General features: G+C 52.2%; 1 protein-coding gene across 21 annotated transcripts in view; it reads left to right on the forward strand.

Moving 5' to 3' along the window:
- Trerf1 (transcriptional regulating factor 1) overlaps positions 1 to 15,953 on the forward strand; it is a 183,690-nt gene that overhangs the window by 112,874 nt on the left and 54,863 nt on the right. For 18 of the 21 annotated variants that reach the window (XM_063238853.1, XM_063238861.1, XM_063238854.1 and 15 more), the window contains one exon: positions 9,536 to 9,632. The exons of the other annotated variants lie outside the window; for them this stretch is intronic. The gene's annotated coding sequence lies outside the window, so the exon portion shown is untranslated. The remainder of the gene's footprint in view (positions 1 to 9,535; positions 9,633 to 15,953) is intronic. 21 annotated transcript variants of the gene reach the window in all.

A 15,953-nucleotide genomic window follows, 5' to 3' on the forward strand; every position in this document is an offset into this window, starting at 1 on the left:
TGCTTCGTGCCTGGGTCCCCCACTCCATGCCCCCACTGAACCCAGCAAATGAATGTCACGAAGTTGAAGCCCCTTTCCACGTGCAGTGTGAGCAGAACGCATATTCAAGTGCCAGGAGCAAAGTTGGGCTCCATGTCTGTCCTGCAGGAGCGCACGTCCAGACTTTCCCACGAGGCCCAGTTGACATCGAACTGAACTCAGCTGTAGTCTCACGGCCCATTGTGACCACCGTGGGAGGCAGGGGACGGCTTCCACTTTCCAGGGGAGTGTGGGTGACATGCCCAGTGTCATGCGTGTCATGGGGGGCACAGACGTGCTTCTTTCTCTGTGACTGGGGGTGCGCACTCTTCCTCCAGTTGTCTGTCCCAGCCCTCAGCTCCCTTTTCCGCCATCCACGCCATCTCCAAGTCAAAACAGGGGCCAGCGGATGAGGTTTCCCAACGATCATTTGAGGTTCCGGGTGAGATTTCCCACAGAAGTAGCTCAAACACGAGGCTCCGCGTCCTCATGATCTGTCTGAAATAGACTATTAATAGCACTGGCTGGGTTGAGAATGACTCTCAGTATTAATGATTTAGCCGATTAATTAATAAGAAACCAACCCCTGTGTTGCGGGAGTGTCATAGCTGGCCTCCCCTTTCCATAACTGTCCCCCTCTAGTTTATTGCCATGGAAAGTTAATCTAACGGCTCAGAGCCGTGCAGTGGGTCCCTGTTCCCGTAACCCAGCTGTGCCCGCCTCAGTGACCTCACCCGACAGACAGCCGGCCCCGTAACCCGCTCCACGCAAAGGCTCAGCATCTGGGTTTCCTCTGCTCCCTCCCGAGTTATCTGGTTCTGTCTCTGCCCAGATGTCACCTCTCCAGGTTACCTTGGATAGATGGCACCCATCCACCCTTCTTCTTCTCCCTGCCCTCACCTGTTTTGATTTCTTTCCTAACACTTAGGGGGCACCTGCCATTGTTTACTTGTGTGCTGTTGACGATCTCCACAAAAACATCAGCAGCCTGCATTCACAGCTGTATTCACAGCTGTGTTTCCAGAGCACCCAGCATGTAGCAGGTGCACAATAAATACCATTAAATGAACAGTGCATGAGCCATGGGTGAGTGCTGTGTCTGTTCCTACCTCGAGGCAGGGCCTGGTTTCTATACAGAAGGCAGCCAGGTGCCAAATATCAGTGCCCAAAACAACTTTCCTTCTTCCCTAACCCTTGGGGTTTGAGGTACGGGGGACTTCATTTTAGTAATGAGGCCATGGATTTTGTGGAAAGCAGGACTTGTTAGTTGTGTTCTTGACCAACACAGATGTCTCTTTGCTTTGGTGGTTTCTTGGGGTTCTGATTTTCGCAGAGGCTGGGGACACTTTGGTCTCATTAGTTTCCTGGTACCAGTTTTACTGATGCCTCTGGGGCAGGGTTGTTAACCTCAGCCTGACGGATGGGTTAGACCAGGAAGGTCATCCTTACAGGGGTGCTCTGTGCATTTCAGGGTGGTTAATGGCATCCCTGGCCTGGCCCGTTAGATGTTAGTGGAACACCCCCAACCCCCACCTGTGGCAACCAGAAGTTTCCAGACTTTGCAAGTGTCTGCTAAATCACACTAGCAGACTGGAGATGAGGACCGAGGGTCTATCAATTCTCGGGGACAATGAGGCTACAGAACCTCAAACTACACTTGAGCACCAGGGACTCCAGCCTCTGCCCTAAGCCAGGAGGAGCGTTTTGCACACACGAGGCGGAGTCTCCCTCCCCTGAAATGCTCAGGGCTGGATTTTGCAATATTTGCAGATTCATGATGAGACAGCTTGAGGAGGGGACCCAAGTCTAAATTCACTTGGTTTCACACACATCTTACACATATCACCTGCTGGTAATTTCGTACAGTATTTTAGTAATTTTGTGGATGAAACAAAATTTGATAGTGTGGAATTTTCCACCGGTGGTCTCTGGTCGGGACTGAGAAAGTTTTAGAGTTTGGAACATTTCGGATGTTTGGTGCTCAGCCTGTGTAATACAGAAATGACATTTTTGCCACCGACTGGAAGAGCTTTTTACGGGGCAGCAGGTTGTGGGACATGGAAAGGGCGTGGTGTCGTTCATCAGCTGTGTGCCCTTGGTGATACACTGAACATCTCTGATCCTCAGTCTCCTCATCTGTTAAGGATAGAGGCCATTGCTGCCTTGAAGCAGAATTTGGGGATAGCAGAGCCTGGTATATACTGGACACTCAGTCAGTAATGCCTGCTGTTAACTGATGCCTCTGAAGAGAAGACGTCTGCAGGGGTCATTTTATCTGTTTGGCTACTGATGCTAATGCTGCCGGGCACATTTGGGAGCAAGTTGGTGCTTGGGTGTTTGTTTTCAGTTCTTTGGGGTGGCTGCTTAGGAGCAGCACTGCTGGGTCACGTGAGAATCCTATGTTTAAAATTTGAGGGCCCCAAAATGTTCCCCACAGTGGCGACACCGTCTCTCGTTCCTCCTCGCCATGCACAAGGGTCCCGGTTTCTCCGCCTCCATGCCAGCTCGATGTTTGATGTTTGGGTTATGGGCAACCTGGAGGGTGGGAGGGGAGCTTGTTCCTTGCTCTTGACTACTTCTGGGGCGGCCCTGTGGGTGCTGAAGTTGGAGCCATGAGACTTTAAGAAGCGCTTGTCCGTCTGGAGTTAGGAGAGAGGCTTCTGGGTCCCAGGCCTCCCTCCGGCCAGGCTTTGGTGGGCTGGAGCCCCACGGAGAGGCCGAAGGTGTTCCTGCATGTACTGTTTCATTAGAGGTCGGACTTTTTTTCACATACCTCTCGCCTTCCCCTTTGGAGGGTGGGCAGGGACAGTTTGGTCTCGGCTCGTCCTGGAAAGGCCAGGTCAGCATAGGTGGTCATCCCTGTGAGTGACCTCCCCACCCCAGGGCCACTGCCGCTCCCTCGCTGTCCTCCTGGGCTGGCCTGGAGTGGGTCTGGAGCTCTCCTGTTTTCATGCACCTTAATGTGAAATTTTACTGCATGGTTAGAACCAGATCCATTTTAATGAAAAAGCAGAGATAATGCTCCAAATATTTCAGTGTATCAGGCACATATCAGTCGACGCTTGTGATCCCCAGAGTGAAGGGACAGAGGAGTGTCAGGGGATGGGGCTCATGAAAGGAATGGTTTTCTTTGTTAACAATAAGAATTTGTTTGCATCTTCTGGAATTTCTACAAAGTAATCTCTAGGGTAGAAAACAACCTTGAAGTGATACATTGTTTCTGCACAGGCCAAGGAGGGATCCAGGCCCCACTGTCACTCCCTGCACCACCCCAGACCTGCTCTAGGACATAGCCAGGGCCTCTGCCTTCAGCCAGCGTTGGTCCCAGGGCTGACTTCCGGCCAGGCTTCACACCCTTGTTAGTAGGTTGGTGGAGGAGCCCGGCCACCCCAGGAGGTCCTGAAGCAGCACCAGTGTTGAGACCCCCTGTGGGAGGAGGTCAGACACAGGGATGAGAAAGACCGACACAGGCCACTGCTGGGCAGACTGGACAATCTGAGCAGAGGCTGCTTGTGAATCATATTGGTCATTAACTCCCACTCTGCTCAGTGCTACTTACTGCCTGTGCTGGAGGATGGAAGCATCTCCATGAAACTATGGCCTAGGGCTGGGGATTTAGCTCAGCGGCATAAGTACCTGCCTTGCAAGCAAGCAGTCATGAGTTTGATCCCTGGTACCGATTAAAGAAAGAAAGAAAGAAAGAAACTGTGGCCTGAAAGACAGGTAGACAGGTGAGCTGGGGAAAGAGTGTCTCAGGAGAGCGGCCAGCACATGCTAAGGGCCTGCAGTAAGAGAGAGCTTCAGGTGTCTGAGGGACAGAGACCAGCCCGTTGGAGCTGTGAGCAAGGCGGTGGGAGGCCTGAGCTGGACAGGAGGCAGCTGGCTGTCCACTGGCGGCAGTGATGAGTCCTCTCGAGCTGCTCCAGCATTGATGCGAAAGACCCAAGCGTCTGTGGTCTGGAACAGGATCCTTTTTGCCCTGGATGGAGTGGGCTGGGATGGAGTGGGCTGCCTGTGTCTCCTGACACCTTGGGCAGGACCCTGCCTCTTCTCCTATTCCTATTCTTCTATTCCTGCTTTTCTCAGCCTCTGTGGGATGGCACAGGATGTGGCATCAGAAGAAGACGCATGTCTGGGGAGAACATGGAGTTTGTTTCACATATGAAAAGCTTCCAGGCTGGGTGTGGTGATGCATTCCTGTAACCTCAGCACTCTGGGAGGCCGAGGCAGGAGGATCCCAAATTCAAGCCCAGCTTGAGCAGTTCAGTGACTTATTGAGACTTCATGTCAAATAAAAAGGGCTGAGGTGGTAGCTAGTGTGAAGGCCCTAGATCTTCCTCGAAAACTGGACCCTTCCCATCATCTCCCCAGAGGAGAACTCCCATGAGAGAATGACTGTCCCCCAGAGCCCGGGGTCTATGATTCCTCCCCCACTGCCTCATAGATGTTGAAGCGATCCGGTCTCACCATAAACCATTCCTCCTCCTCTTCCCCTTCCACTCCTTTTTCTTTTCAAAATCTGTGCCAATTTCTAATTTCTAATATCTTGTGGGTGGTGTGGAGGGAGTTCCTCACACCTCATTCGGTCCCGCTGCCCATGTGAGGAGTCCTGGGTCCCATCCTATGTCCTTCCGCTCTCTGTGGGCGGTTTCTGTCGTTCCCGCTCCTCTGGCCGAGGGGAGCCCTTCCTCAGTGGCTTGGCCTCTCCCTGCCCATCTTTCAGTGTTCGTTTCTTCTTACTCACTTTTCCCTTCCCCAGAGCCCTCTGACTGTTCCTCCCCTTCTCTCGGGCAGTGGTGTGGCACAGGGCCTTAGAAAGCCACGCTGCCTTCCAGGCGTCTCCTCAGTGCTTACAGAGCAAGGAAAATGGTAAGACGTCCAGCCCCGTGGGAGGGGTGGCCGTGGGCTTTGCACTCCACACCATGGCTCCACCGCTCAGTTCTGGGCCTCAGTTTCCCCCTTCTATGTCAGTGGTGAAGTTGACATACTACAGGGCTGTCCTAACTCCCACAGGAGCTGCCTGGGTAGTGCCAGTGCCGTACCCATCCTGAGCCAGGCCCAGGGATGGGTTAGCTGTTACTTCCTCCCTGGGTCATTGGTGTGGAACTGGGGTACGGACTCAAGGATCCCAGTCCGGGAGCTTTTAGCCCTGCTCCTGGGTAGGGTGATCTGGAAAGCCTCCAGGTGGCATCTCGACGGCTCTGGGTTCTCTCAGCACAGGGGCTGGGGACCCTGAAGGGCACGGATTGAGAGACTGTGAATCATTGGGACCCCTGGGTGGGCTGGACAGTTCCTGTGGACACCTGTTGACTTTTGTGTGGAAGGACAGGCGGCTGTCCCCACCCAATGGTGGGGGTGATGGTGTTGGTGTCCTTTATCCAGGGCCCCGTGGGAGCCAGGCAGCGAGCTCAGTGTGGATCTAGGTTGTCGTGGATGCCCCTGAGACCCCAAGGAGGAAGCCCTGTCGTTCTCCAGAAGAAGAGCCAGGCTGTGCCGCCAGTGAAGGTCAGCTCGGGATGCGGAGCTGCTGAGCTCTGGGCATGAAATCGTGTGACCTTCCCTGAGTGACGGCCACAGAGACTTCAGTGACGATGCTCATCCACAACTCCAAGCCACACTGGTCAACCTTTCGCCACCATTACCTAATGTTACCACTGGTCACACTGATTTCACCCAAGTGGCTGCTGTGTGGGAAGAAGTGAGATAAGACAGTCGGGAGGGCGGGCGTGGTGGCTCCTGCTTTCAGTGTGTAGTGCCAGCTTCAGAAGAGTGAAAACTTAGCAGATTTGCTTAGGTAACTTCTTGAAAAACCTTTCAGGAAAAACCTCACATCTTTAATTCCTGTCTTGACTGCCACAGTGACCAGGGCATGGGTCAGATTAGGAATCAGAATGACTGCTGGCCATGGTGGCACACACCTGTAATCCCAACACTCAGGAGCCAGAGGTAGGAGAATGGCTGCCATTTCTAGGCCAGCCTAGGCCATACAGTGAGTTGAAAGACAGCCTGAACTATATAGCAAGACCCTGTCTTTAAAAAAGAAAAACAAAAGTAGAAACCAGAATGACCCTGCTAAGCGGCTCCTTTCACAGCTAGAGTGTGTCTTACTGCTTCCTGCCGCAGGACTTTTGCACAGGCTCCTTTGTGCTTACCGCACCCTTTCCTCCTTACCCTTCCTACTCCACTGTACTAATTTACTCTTAGGGTTCATATCAAAGACTTAATTCCTTAGGAAAGCACTGCTGACCCTCCCTGGCTACCCTGTATGCTGTTAGGAGAAGTAGCCATGCTTATTCAAGGCATCACGGTTGTAGTTGTTTCTAATTTGGTGGTGTTGGCTTCCCTTGCTGGACTGTGAGCCCCTGAAGGCAGGGAACACACTGGTCTCAAGTGGGTCTCGTATGCCTGGCACCTTATGCTTGCTAACACATACTAATCCTGCCCACTGCGTGGGTGATGGATGAGCCCGTTTCCTTCCCCTCGGCGAGGGTCGTAATCTCCATTGAGCAGGAAAGAGGATTATAATTACGTTTATAAATCTCCCTTGAGCCTCTTCGGCAGAGGACCCACAGGTATGGTGGCACACAGCTGTCATTCCAGCACCCAGGAGGTAGAATCAGGAATACACTTAGGGGAGCGTTTGGGAGGCTGAGGCAAGGAGATCACCACAAGTTTGAAGGCAGCCTGGACTACATAGCAAGACTGCCTCAAAAATCGAGGGGCTGGGGAGCAGGGGAGGGGAGGGGAGAAATTAGAATCCAGCCCTATAGGCACGCACTAAAGGCTGAGGGTTACAAGAGCTTGGGGTGGTTCCAGGAGGCCAAAGAGTTCTTTTAACATATTGGGGCTACAGAGAGTAAATTATTATTAGAAACTGTGTTCCTTTTGGTTGGTTGCTTTTGATTTTTACTGGTCTTGAAATCACTATGTAGTCCAGGCTGGCCTCAGTCTTGTGGTGATCCTCCTGCCTCGGCCTCCCACGGGCCACACTAAGTGTATTCCTGGTTCTTACCCATCCCGTGACTGGGCGCCCCAGTCAGGTCCGCAGCTCAGTTGCCAGTGCCCACAGTGACTTATTTGTATATAAACAGTTTTCCCCCATCAGCTTCTCTTCACCAACACCCGGAGATAATGATATACAATCTTTGTAACATTACAGTCAGCGCTTCAAAGCCGTTCCATTGCTATAGGAGTGTTTGTGATGTGCTTATTGCTAGGATTTCGTGAGCAGCAAGCTCCAAATTGCAGATGATTGGGCTTTTGAAGCGGGGAGCAAGAGTGTATGTGTGATCTTGCATTAAAGAAAAACAAAACAAGCCTTTGAAAAGGGAAGTTTTCTTGTGTGGAGTTGTTTCCTAAAGTCGAAGATAAGAACTACTTAAAAGCGGGCATTTAGGGCGAGCAGCAATTTTTTTCCCTAGACGTTCAGATGGGTGAGGCTGTGGGTAGGCAAAGGCTCCTGGAGCTGACGGCCACAGACAAAGGATTTCTCAATTTTGGGGGGAAAAAATCACTTTTGTAGCACTCTATACAAGAATAAATTCAGCGACCTTTTTACCATTTGGAAAGTTATCTTTCTGAAACATTCCAGTTGTTTGTTTGTTTGTTCCTAGTACTGAGAATTGAACCCAGGCTCTTCACACTGAGCTACGTTCCAGTCCTTTTTTATTTTTTATTTTGGAGAGAAGGTCTCACTAAGTTGCTAAGTTCCCCAGGCGGAACCTGAATCTGGGGCCCTCCTGCCTCAGTTTCCCAGAGTGCTGGGATGATGAGCATGTGCCAGCAGCCACACCTCCCAGTTCATTTTAGTAGAGAGCTCCTTAGGAGGCAGCCTGAGCTCAGGCCCCTGACGTGAGAGCAGCGAAGCCCCAGGTGGTGCAGGACGGGCTCTCTGTGAGCCTCACAGCTGTCGCCTGAATGCGGAAGGTTGGTGCCAGCATCAGACAACCAAAGCCACGCTTTCCCAAAGTCCCACCACTATTCTGCTTCCCCGAGAGACCGCTACAGGACTAACTCACCGCAGGCCCGAGAGCGACTCTAAGATCGTTACTCCTGGCGTCCCTCTCTGAGCCCAGCCACCCGCCAGCCCCAGGTAGCTCAGGCCGCATGCACGGCAGAAGTGTTCCCGGAGCCCTGTGCCTGGCTGTGTCATGGTCCCCTGTCCCCGAGAGAAGCGCAGAAAGTGAGAGCACAGTCTGGTTCCATTGTCCACAAATGGCCTCGTGCTTTGTAGAGTTTCTTTCCATTAGATTTTTCAGCGGTCCTTTTTAGTGTGTCTCATAAACATATTCATCTGTGATGGTTTAGAAATTAAAGTAACAAAAAGAAGCATTCATCAGAAGGAGTTTAGAAGCGCTGTGCAAGGTGTGATCAAAAATACAGTGCGTGTTTACGCGTTTAAAACTCAGTGCAGTGAAAGCCAGGCTACCACGAATTCCCCACGGAGCACCATCCCTCCGTCTGAACGCTCGTCCTGTCCGTCGTTCCTGCTGCTCTTTGCAGCAGCTCTGGAGTCCTCTTTCCAGGGCGTCTGTAGCTGTGCTCTCGTGGCTGCCTCTGCGTACTGAATCCATTCAAAATGGTCACCTGGCGTGGTCGTGTTGATGTTTAGAAGAGCCAGGATTCTCGCGTGGTGCCAGGTCCAGGGAGTAAAGTGCTTGCGGGTCCCGTTTTTGTGCACCACCTTTCTGTCTCTTGGCACTTGACAACAGATTTTTGATCGCCTTACAGAAAGATATGAAAGGGAACGTCCAGAACTGCTTCAGAGAGTGGAAAGCAAGGGGCTGGGGAGACAGCTCGGTGGCACAGTGCCTGCCTGGCAGGTGTGAGGTCATGAGTTCGATTCCCAGTATCCAGCCCCCAAAGCAAGGAGAAGTATTTTGAGGGAAACTCATGGCAGTAATTTTTAAAGTTACTGTAATTTTTAAATTTAAATACACACTGCAATTGTCTTAAGTTGTTTAGTTTTAAAAGTTGCCACAACTTTCTTGTCCCTGCCCAAACAAAGGACAATGGGTGAATTTTGGGAAATCATAGCACTTCGCAAATTACGTTGAGGAGAAACACCCCATTTCTGAAGTCAGGGACTGCATTTAATTCATCTCAGTGGCCTCAGTTCCTCGCCATTGTAGGTTTTATGGCTTTGGACAGTTTGCTGAGTGAATGCCTGTCCTCCTGTCAGTGTGAGAGGGTGTGTGGGTGGCGTTGGAAACTTCCTGAGCTTTCTGGTCATGTCCAGTGGGGGGTGGTGATGGTGAGCTGTGAGCAGAAGATGAGGAAGTAGCTCAGTCTGATGATACCACCCCTTACCCCAGCTATTCAGGAGGCTGAGGCAGGAGGATCTCGACTTTGAAGTTGGTCTGGGCTACACAGTGGGACCTTGTCTCAAAATCAAATTTAAAAACAGACAGCTGGGGAATGAGGATGTGGCCCTGGGTTCGATCCCCAGCATCACAAAGACAAAACAAAACCAAAAACAAGATGAGGAAGTGACCCCTCCTTCTCGTTTTCCCCGCAGGTCTCCTCTCCCCACATGACAGCAGCATGACCCGGCGGCCGCAGGAGAGGTCCCTAGAGCCAGGCCCCCCGCTCAGCCGCCTGCTGCCCCAGTCCAGGTGAGCCTGCTCCCTTCTGCAGGAGGCAACGGTGTCTCATCCCAGCAGAGTGTGCTTGTGTAGTCCCTTGCGTGTGCAGGAAGAACAGGGTGTCCCGGGATGCAGGGGACCTTGGAACTGTACCAGACAGGCAGAGACCGGGGCTGCAGGTCGCATGTCTGAGCTGGGCCCTTGGGACTCCTCTGCCACCACCTGCTTCTGGGACCTGGGTCAGGTCTTCGGGGCAGTTTGGATGGAAGAATCTCCGGGTGAGGACGGTATTGGAAACACTGCTGATCGCAGAGCTGGCCTCCCAGGATGGGCCCGAGAGAACCCTGTCCCATGCTGGGCCCTTGGGCGATCGGCCAGGCCCATTGCTAACCAGTGCTGGGCAGGTTGGTATTGGAAAACCCCCTCCAAACATGGGGACACAGTCTACTTCCTGTTGCTGATCCTTGCTCTGTCTAGTTCCCCTAGATGGGATTTGAACTTACCGTCCTCCTGCCTCAGCCTCCCAGAGTGCTGAGATTACAGGCACACGTGGCTCTGCTTTGAAAAACCAAAACTGATTCGCTTCTTGGAGATGTTGCAGATGCACGCCGTGCTGCTTTTGTATATTCCTTCTTTACATTTTCTCTCCTTCCACTTTTCTTTTCTTACATGTTCCCTAATGACTTGAAAACTGGTTTCTTTGTCGCATTTAGTTTTCTGTATGCAGTCACGGAAGTAAGTTAGTCCTCTGGCTGTTCAGGTCATCTCTCCCGGGGCTCCCCAACTCCGGGGAGGGGACTGGTACTGCATGGTGGCAAGAGGTGCAGGGCAGCGTCCTCTGTGTGTGTCACCACCTGAGCTCTGTCTCCTGTCAGATCAGCAGCGTGAGACGAGCGCAGACCCGACTGGGAACTGTGAGTCGGGTGTCCTCTGGACGAGTCCTGGAACTCTAACTCCCCCAACCCCCTCCTTGGGAGCATCATCTTTCACAGAAGCTGACCCTGGTGCCAGAAAGCTTGGGGGCCTCTGATCTATCCCAGGGCTGCATCTCCTTCTCTGCTGGTGTCTGACGGGTGGGTTGATTCTTAAGAGAAATGCGTTACAATCTCCCTGGCAGTGCTATGCTGGCTTCCTCTACCCGCGACCTCTCCTGACTTACTATACGACTCCCAGCTTACCTGCGTTCTCACCCAGTCCTATTTTCCCCTACAAATTAGACACCCTTATTTTATACACTTACTATAAATTTACCCACTTGTCAATATTTTTCTCATTATTCTTTCATGAGCAGGGGAGTCATTTTCCTTCTGCCGGAAAGAAATCCTTTGGGATTATCCTTTAGTGAGGCTCTGTTGATGGCAGATTCTCAGGCTCTTCCCGTTTGGGTTTTATTTTTTGTTGGTTTGGAAATGTCTTTATTTTGCTCTTGGTGCTGCAAGGTGGCTTTCCTGGATGTGTTGGTGGCTTGGTCATTGGCCTCCAGCCTCCAGCCCTGAATTGAGAAGTTGGCTGGCAGTGTGGCTGGCACCTGTTCCTGTAGGCTGGCGCTTCTGTCTGATTGGGTGTTTTTTGGTGTCCTGCAGAATCACGATGTGTCTAGGTGTACGTTTCTGTCTCGCTTCTGCTTGGGTTTCTCCTGGAGCTAGAGAGTCCTGTCTTGCAACGGTTTGGGAAACTCTCCCCCCTCATTTGTCCCCCTCCTCTGCCTGCTGCTGGGGCCTCAGCGCCGCAATTCGAGCTGCCCACTTTTCTCTCTGCTTTATACCCTTCACCTGTCTCTCTGTTTCTTTGGTCTATTTTCTCTTTAGCTCACTCAATCTGTGTTTTCAGCGCTGCTTACTGCATCCATTGAATTTTTTCATTCCCTTTATTAGTCATTTCTAGATGTTCTACTGTGTTATTTTGCAGATTGCTTGGTGACTTTCCAGGTCCCTCATTTCTTGCTCATCTTTGAAGGTGGTAATTGCTATAAAATAGTAAATTCACTATTTGGAGATCTTATAAATCTCACGCCTGGTGATTGCAGGATCTGGATGCTTTGCAGGTCTGGTTCTGGCGCTGGTTGCTTTCGCCGCCTTGTTCCAATCCAGCTGCTCATTCTCCTTGGAACTGTTCTTGAGAATCATTTGATGTGTGTGTTGCAGTTGTTTTTATGGAATGCAGGGTGGGGATGGGGGTGGCTACTGACCCCAAAATGCTTAGAATTCATTCTCTACCTAAGGCTTTCTGGCCACACACGCAACGTAATTCAGACTGCACACCTATGAGAAGTCCAGGATATGGTCACACAATTTCAGGAGAGACTTTTTCCCAGCCCAAAATGAAATCTCCCTTCAGTCCCCTTTTTGTCTGTGTGCTTATTTCTTGGTCCCCATGAATGGAGCCCATCGGAACCCCCACCTTGTTGGGGGAGACATCTCCCCAGGCTTTGAAACCTGTGCAGATGTACCTGGGAAACAAGGAACCTCCAGGGTTCAATGCAAAGTCTGGGGGTAAAAGCCAGCTTTTCTGCTAAGCCCCTGGCTTCTGGGGAGTGTTTGGTCTTTAAGGAATCTCTCACTGTATCACAGTTCAGCAATGTGAGATTTATCCAGGGCATTTGTAGGAAGGCCAGGGAGGGCGTCGGGCCTGTGATACTGCCAGAAAGTTTGCCTTGGCTTCCGAATTTCCACAGTAACCCTTTTGGATGGGAATTTCTGTTCCTTTTTTACAGAAGAACAAACTGAGCTCAGAGAGGGTCTGCAGCTGACCCCCACCAAGACCTGGCTGGCAGGGGAAGGATTGAGAATGGGCTTTTCCCCTCTCCTGGCCTCTTCCCCATCTTCCCTCACCCCAGGAAAGCTGTGGATCACTGGGCGATCAGCTTTATGCTCACAAAGGATGTGAGTTTGTACCAGGGTGCTTTAAATAGCTGGAAAGCTTTGTGAAATTTGTTTATGAATCTATTGTTTATCTTCCTTGCGAGAGGAAATGGCTTCTGCATATATTTGGCTCACTCCCCGGGGCTCACCAGCGACTTGCCTGCTTCGTTCCACCCCGCAAGGGGCTCCTGGACCCCACGCAGGCCACGGCTTCCTGTCTCCTCCTTTCTTCTCTGCCCATCCCTCCTTCCTGCAGCAGGGGCAGGCGAGTCCTCAGGCCACACTGATTTGAATTTGGGGCCAGGGAGCAACAGCTGAACTGGACCCCAGAGCCAGCACTTGTCAGCTTCTCATCTCTGGAGCCTCAGTTTCTCCATCGGTCACCTGCTTTTTTGGAAGTAGCTCTCCACACTCGATCAGGACACTGTGACCGACAGTGTCAGTGATGCTTTTGAATGGTTGCTTAAAATGGGACAGAAGTGGAGGCAGACATTAGGTGTGAATGTGGATCCGCCCACCCCATGCCCGCCATGCACGCGTACTGGCTTCACTATAACATTCCTTGAACTGCGTGTTTTTAAAAATAATCCTAGTGCTGTGCATCTGTAGTTCCAGCTAGCAGGAGGCTGATGCAGGAGGGTCCCTTGAGCCCATGAGCTCAAGGACAGCCTGGACAACAAAGCAAGACTCTGTCTTAAAAATAAATAAAATAACCTATATGAGACAGAACGCAGGCCCAGAATGGAGACAGAACGGAGGCAGGAGCTGAGGCAGGGCCCCTCAGTCCGCATCTGGACCTTGTTCAGAGCCGTGCTGGAGCCACACTGTGCCTCTCACCATGCACCCCAGACTGGTGGGCACAGTCTCAGCAGTGACAGGGCAGGGAGTAAGGGGCTTCAGTGTCCACCTGCCTCCGTCCTCGCAGCCAGCATGAGACTTTCTACTTCACCTCCTAGGAAGTGGCTTTCAATTACCTCTAGATCGGTAGCAGATCGCTTCTGATTTGATAGGGATCAGACAACAGCGTTTATCACCGTGCCTGCTGTTCCCACCGATGCAGGGCTCTGGATGGTGGGTGCTTTTTAGCATGGGCTAAAAAGTGTGCAGAGCTGCCAGTCCCTAAAAACGAGTCATAGTTTCAAACTCCTTGTAACCAAAGAGTGCATAAAGCATAAAATATCCTTATGCGACCATCAGAGCACATTCCATGGGGGGCCCTGTGCCCTTCCTTGGTGGTGGTGGCAGCCCCTGGGGAGACTGGAGGAGAGGCTGGGGCTGGCCCAGGGGTCAGGTGGTACGAGGTGGCTTCGAGGGGCCTCCGCATCCCAGGCAGAGGTAGTGGGGCCTGAGGGTTAGAGCTGCCTTCTCTTAAGGCCACAAGACCCAGCCGTTCAGCCCCTCAATAGCTGCCACCTCCCCTTGGCATATGGAAAGCCCCAGGAGTCCTGCAGTTCCCCTTTGCCTGTGTCGCCCCCTGCTCCCTAAGTGTGATGACATCTCGTGAAGGTTGCTAGGCGGCAGGACATGGAGGTGGTGGAGTCAGCAAGGGACTTCTTGGTGCTCCCAAAGCTCCCAGGCATGTCCTGAAGTCCTCCTTCCCCACCCGCCTTCCAGCCCCACCAGCAAAGCTCCCCATCTGCTAATGGGTGAAGGTACACACCGCCTTCCCACCAGCTACTCAGAGCTGGGAGCTAGGTTTGATGATTGCAGAGTACAACCGGCCTTGCCCGCGGGCAGGCAACTGGTGGATTCCTTGTTCTCCACCGGGAGTCCCAGGATGAATTGTGTTGGTTGAGCCCTGAGTGTGAAGCAGGGTACAGATGAGACCGTTTCTAGATCCAGAGCAGACTGTCATGTCTGGGACCACCTGAGCAGCCTGGGATGCCAGGGTTCGGGTGGGTAGTGATGGGAGGCACCCAGGCAAAGGGCAGCCGTGCTTTGATAGTCACAGCAGTTGATGGAAATATATTGTGAATGGAGCCATCAGTTGTCTCCTGGGCGAGGGACCATCAGCTCCTTCTCTCTGTGGAATGGACGTCTGGAAAATAACTTGATAATCTTGACCATAACTGGGTGTGGTGGCACATTCCTGTAAATCCCAGCACTTGGGAGGTTGAGGCAGGAGTTTCATTGTGAGTTTGAGACCAGCCTGGGCTATAAAGTGAGCTGAGGGTCAGCCCAAACTGCATAGAGAGACCCTGTCTCAAAAAGACAAAATAGAGATAATAATAATAATATCAACTGCTCGGGTCATGTGCGTTATTCCATATTTGCAAAGACAACATTACGGCTTGAGCTTAGTCTCCTCCGATCCCCCCCACCCAGGTTCACTGTCCAGCATCTTTGCCCACAGGCTAGATCTTCAGAGGCCAGCTAGGGTACCAGTGGTAGGAGATCCTTCTATCTAATATTCTGGTCCTAGGTTTTGCTTTTGTCTTTTCCCTAGTACTGGGGACTGAACCCAGGGCCTTCATACTGAGCAACCCCTTTTATTTTAAGACAGAGTCCACCAAGTTACCCATGCTGGGCTCAAACTCACGATCCTCCAGACTCACCTCCCAGAGCGCTGGGATTACAAGCATTGTGCCACCATGCCCAGCCAGCTCAAGATTTGGGGGCATCCTGCAACAGGGCCTTGGGAGGCTCATCACACTGACCCTCTGAAGATCACAGGCAGGGCACAGGGGAGCTCACCACATCCCCCAATCTTCGTTCCACAGAAGTAGAGTCAGAGATGCAGGGAGGGAAGTCATTGCCCAGCGGGTCACAGGGCTGGTCCCCTTTCTGCTCAGTCCGGGTTATCTTGATTCGGGGCTGCATTTCCTGAGTACGCAGCAGCTGGGTGGGTGGGGGGAGGCAGGCAGGGGAAGTGGGCTTAAAAGAATGTTTAAATTTCCTGTGCAGGGAGATAATCTGTGAGCAGTCATCAAGAGGAGAGGGGAGACTTGGTTAGACCCAGAAGGCCAAGAATGGAGGCGGGGTAAGAGGGAGCCAGTAGGACTGACTCCTAGAAAGCTGGGACATTCTGAGCGATGAACTGGGAACAAATCGAGTTTGCTTCCTGGCTTCCCAGGGGAGAAAGTGCCACCCACAGAGGCGCTGCACTCCGGGGCTGGGAACAGTGGCACGTGGTCCTTGGGGGCCTCTGGCTTCTGCTCCCTTCTTCCAGCACATGTATCCCCTGGATCCCCCATCACTTAGCTCAGGGTAAGGACGCATGTCCTGCGGGTTTGCCTCCTGGAGATGATGGGTGAGGTGCCCCCCAAGTGGTAGGGATTAGAGTGGCCTCAGTTTCTCTTTTCTGAGCTCCAGGAGGCTGGCATGAGCTCTGAGGGAATTGCCCATCAGATCAGAAGCCCATGGGCGCTACTGGGGCCGTCCCACACCTGCTTCCCTGGCTTGGCCCTGGCCAACAGGGTATTCCGTGTCCCCCAGAAAGGTCGTTGTCTCAGCAGAGACAGGCTGCCACCAAAAAGGTAAGGAAAGACAC

The sequence above is a fragment of the Cavia porcellus genome, unplaced genomic scaffold, assembly GCF_034190915.1.
Source record: "Cavia porcellus strain 051 isolate PalLab524CR breed Dunkin Hartley unplaced genomic scaffold, mCavPor4.1 scaffold_28, whole genome shotgun sequence".
In the NCBI taxonomy this organism is placed as follows: domain Eukaryota; kingdom Metazoa; phylum Chordata; class Mammalia; order Rodentia; family Caviidae; genus Cavia; species Cavia porcellus.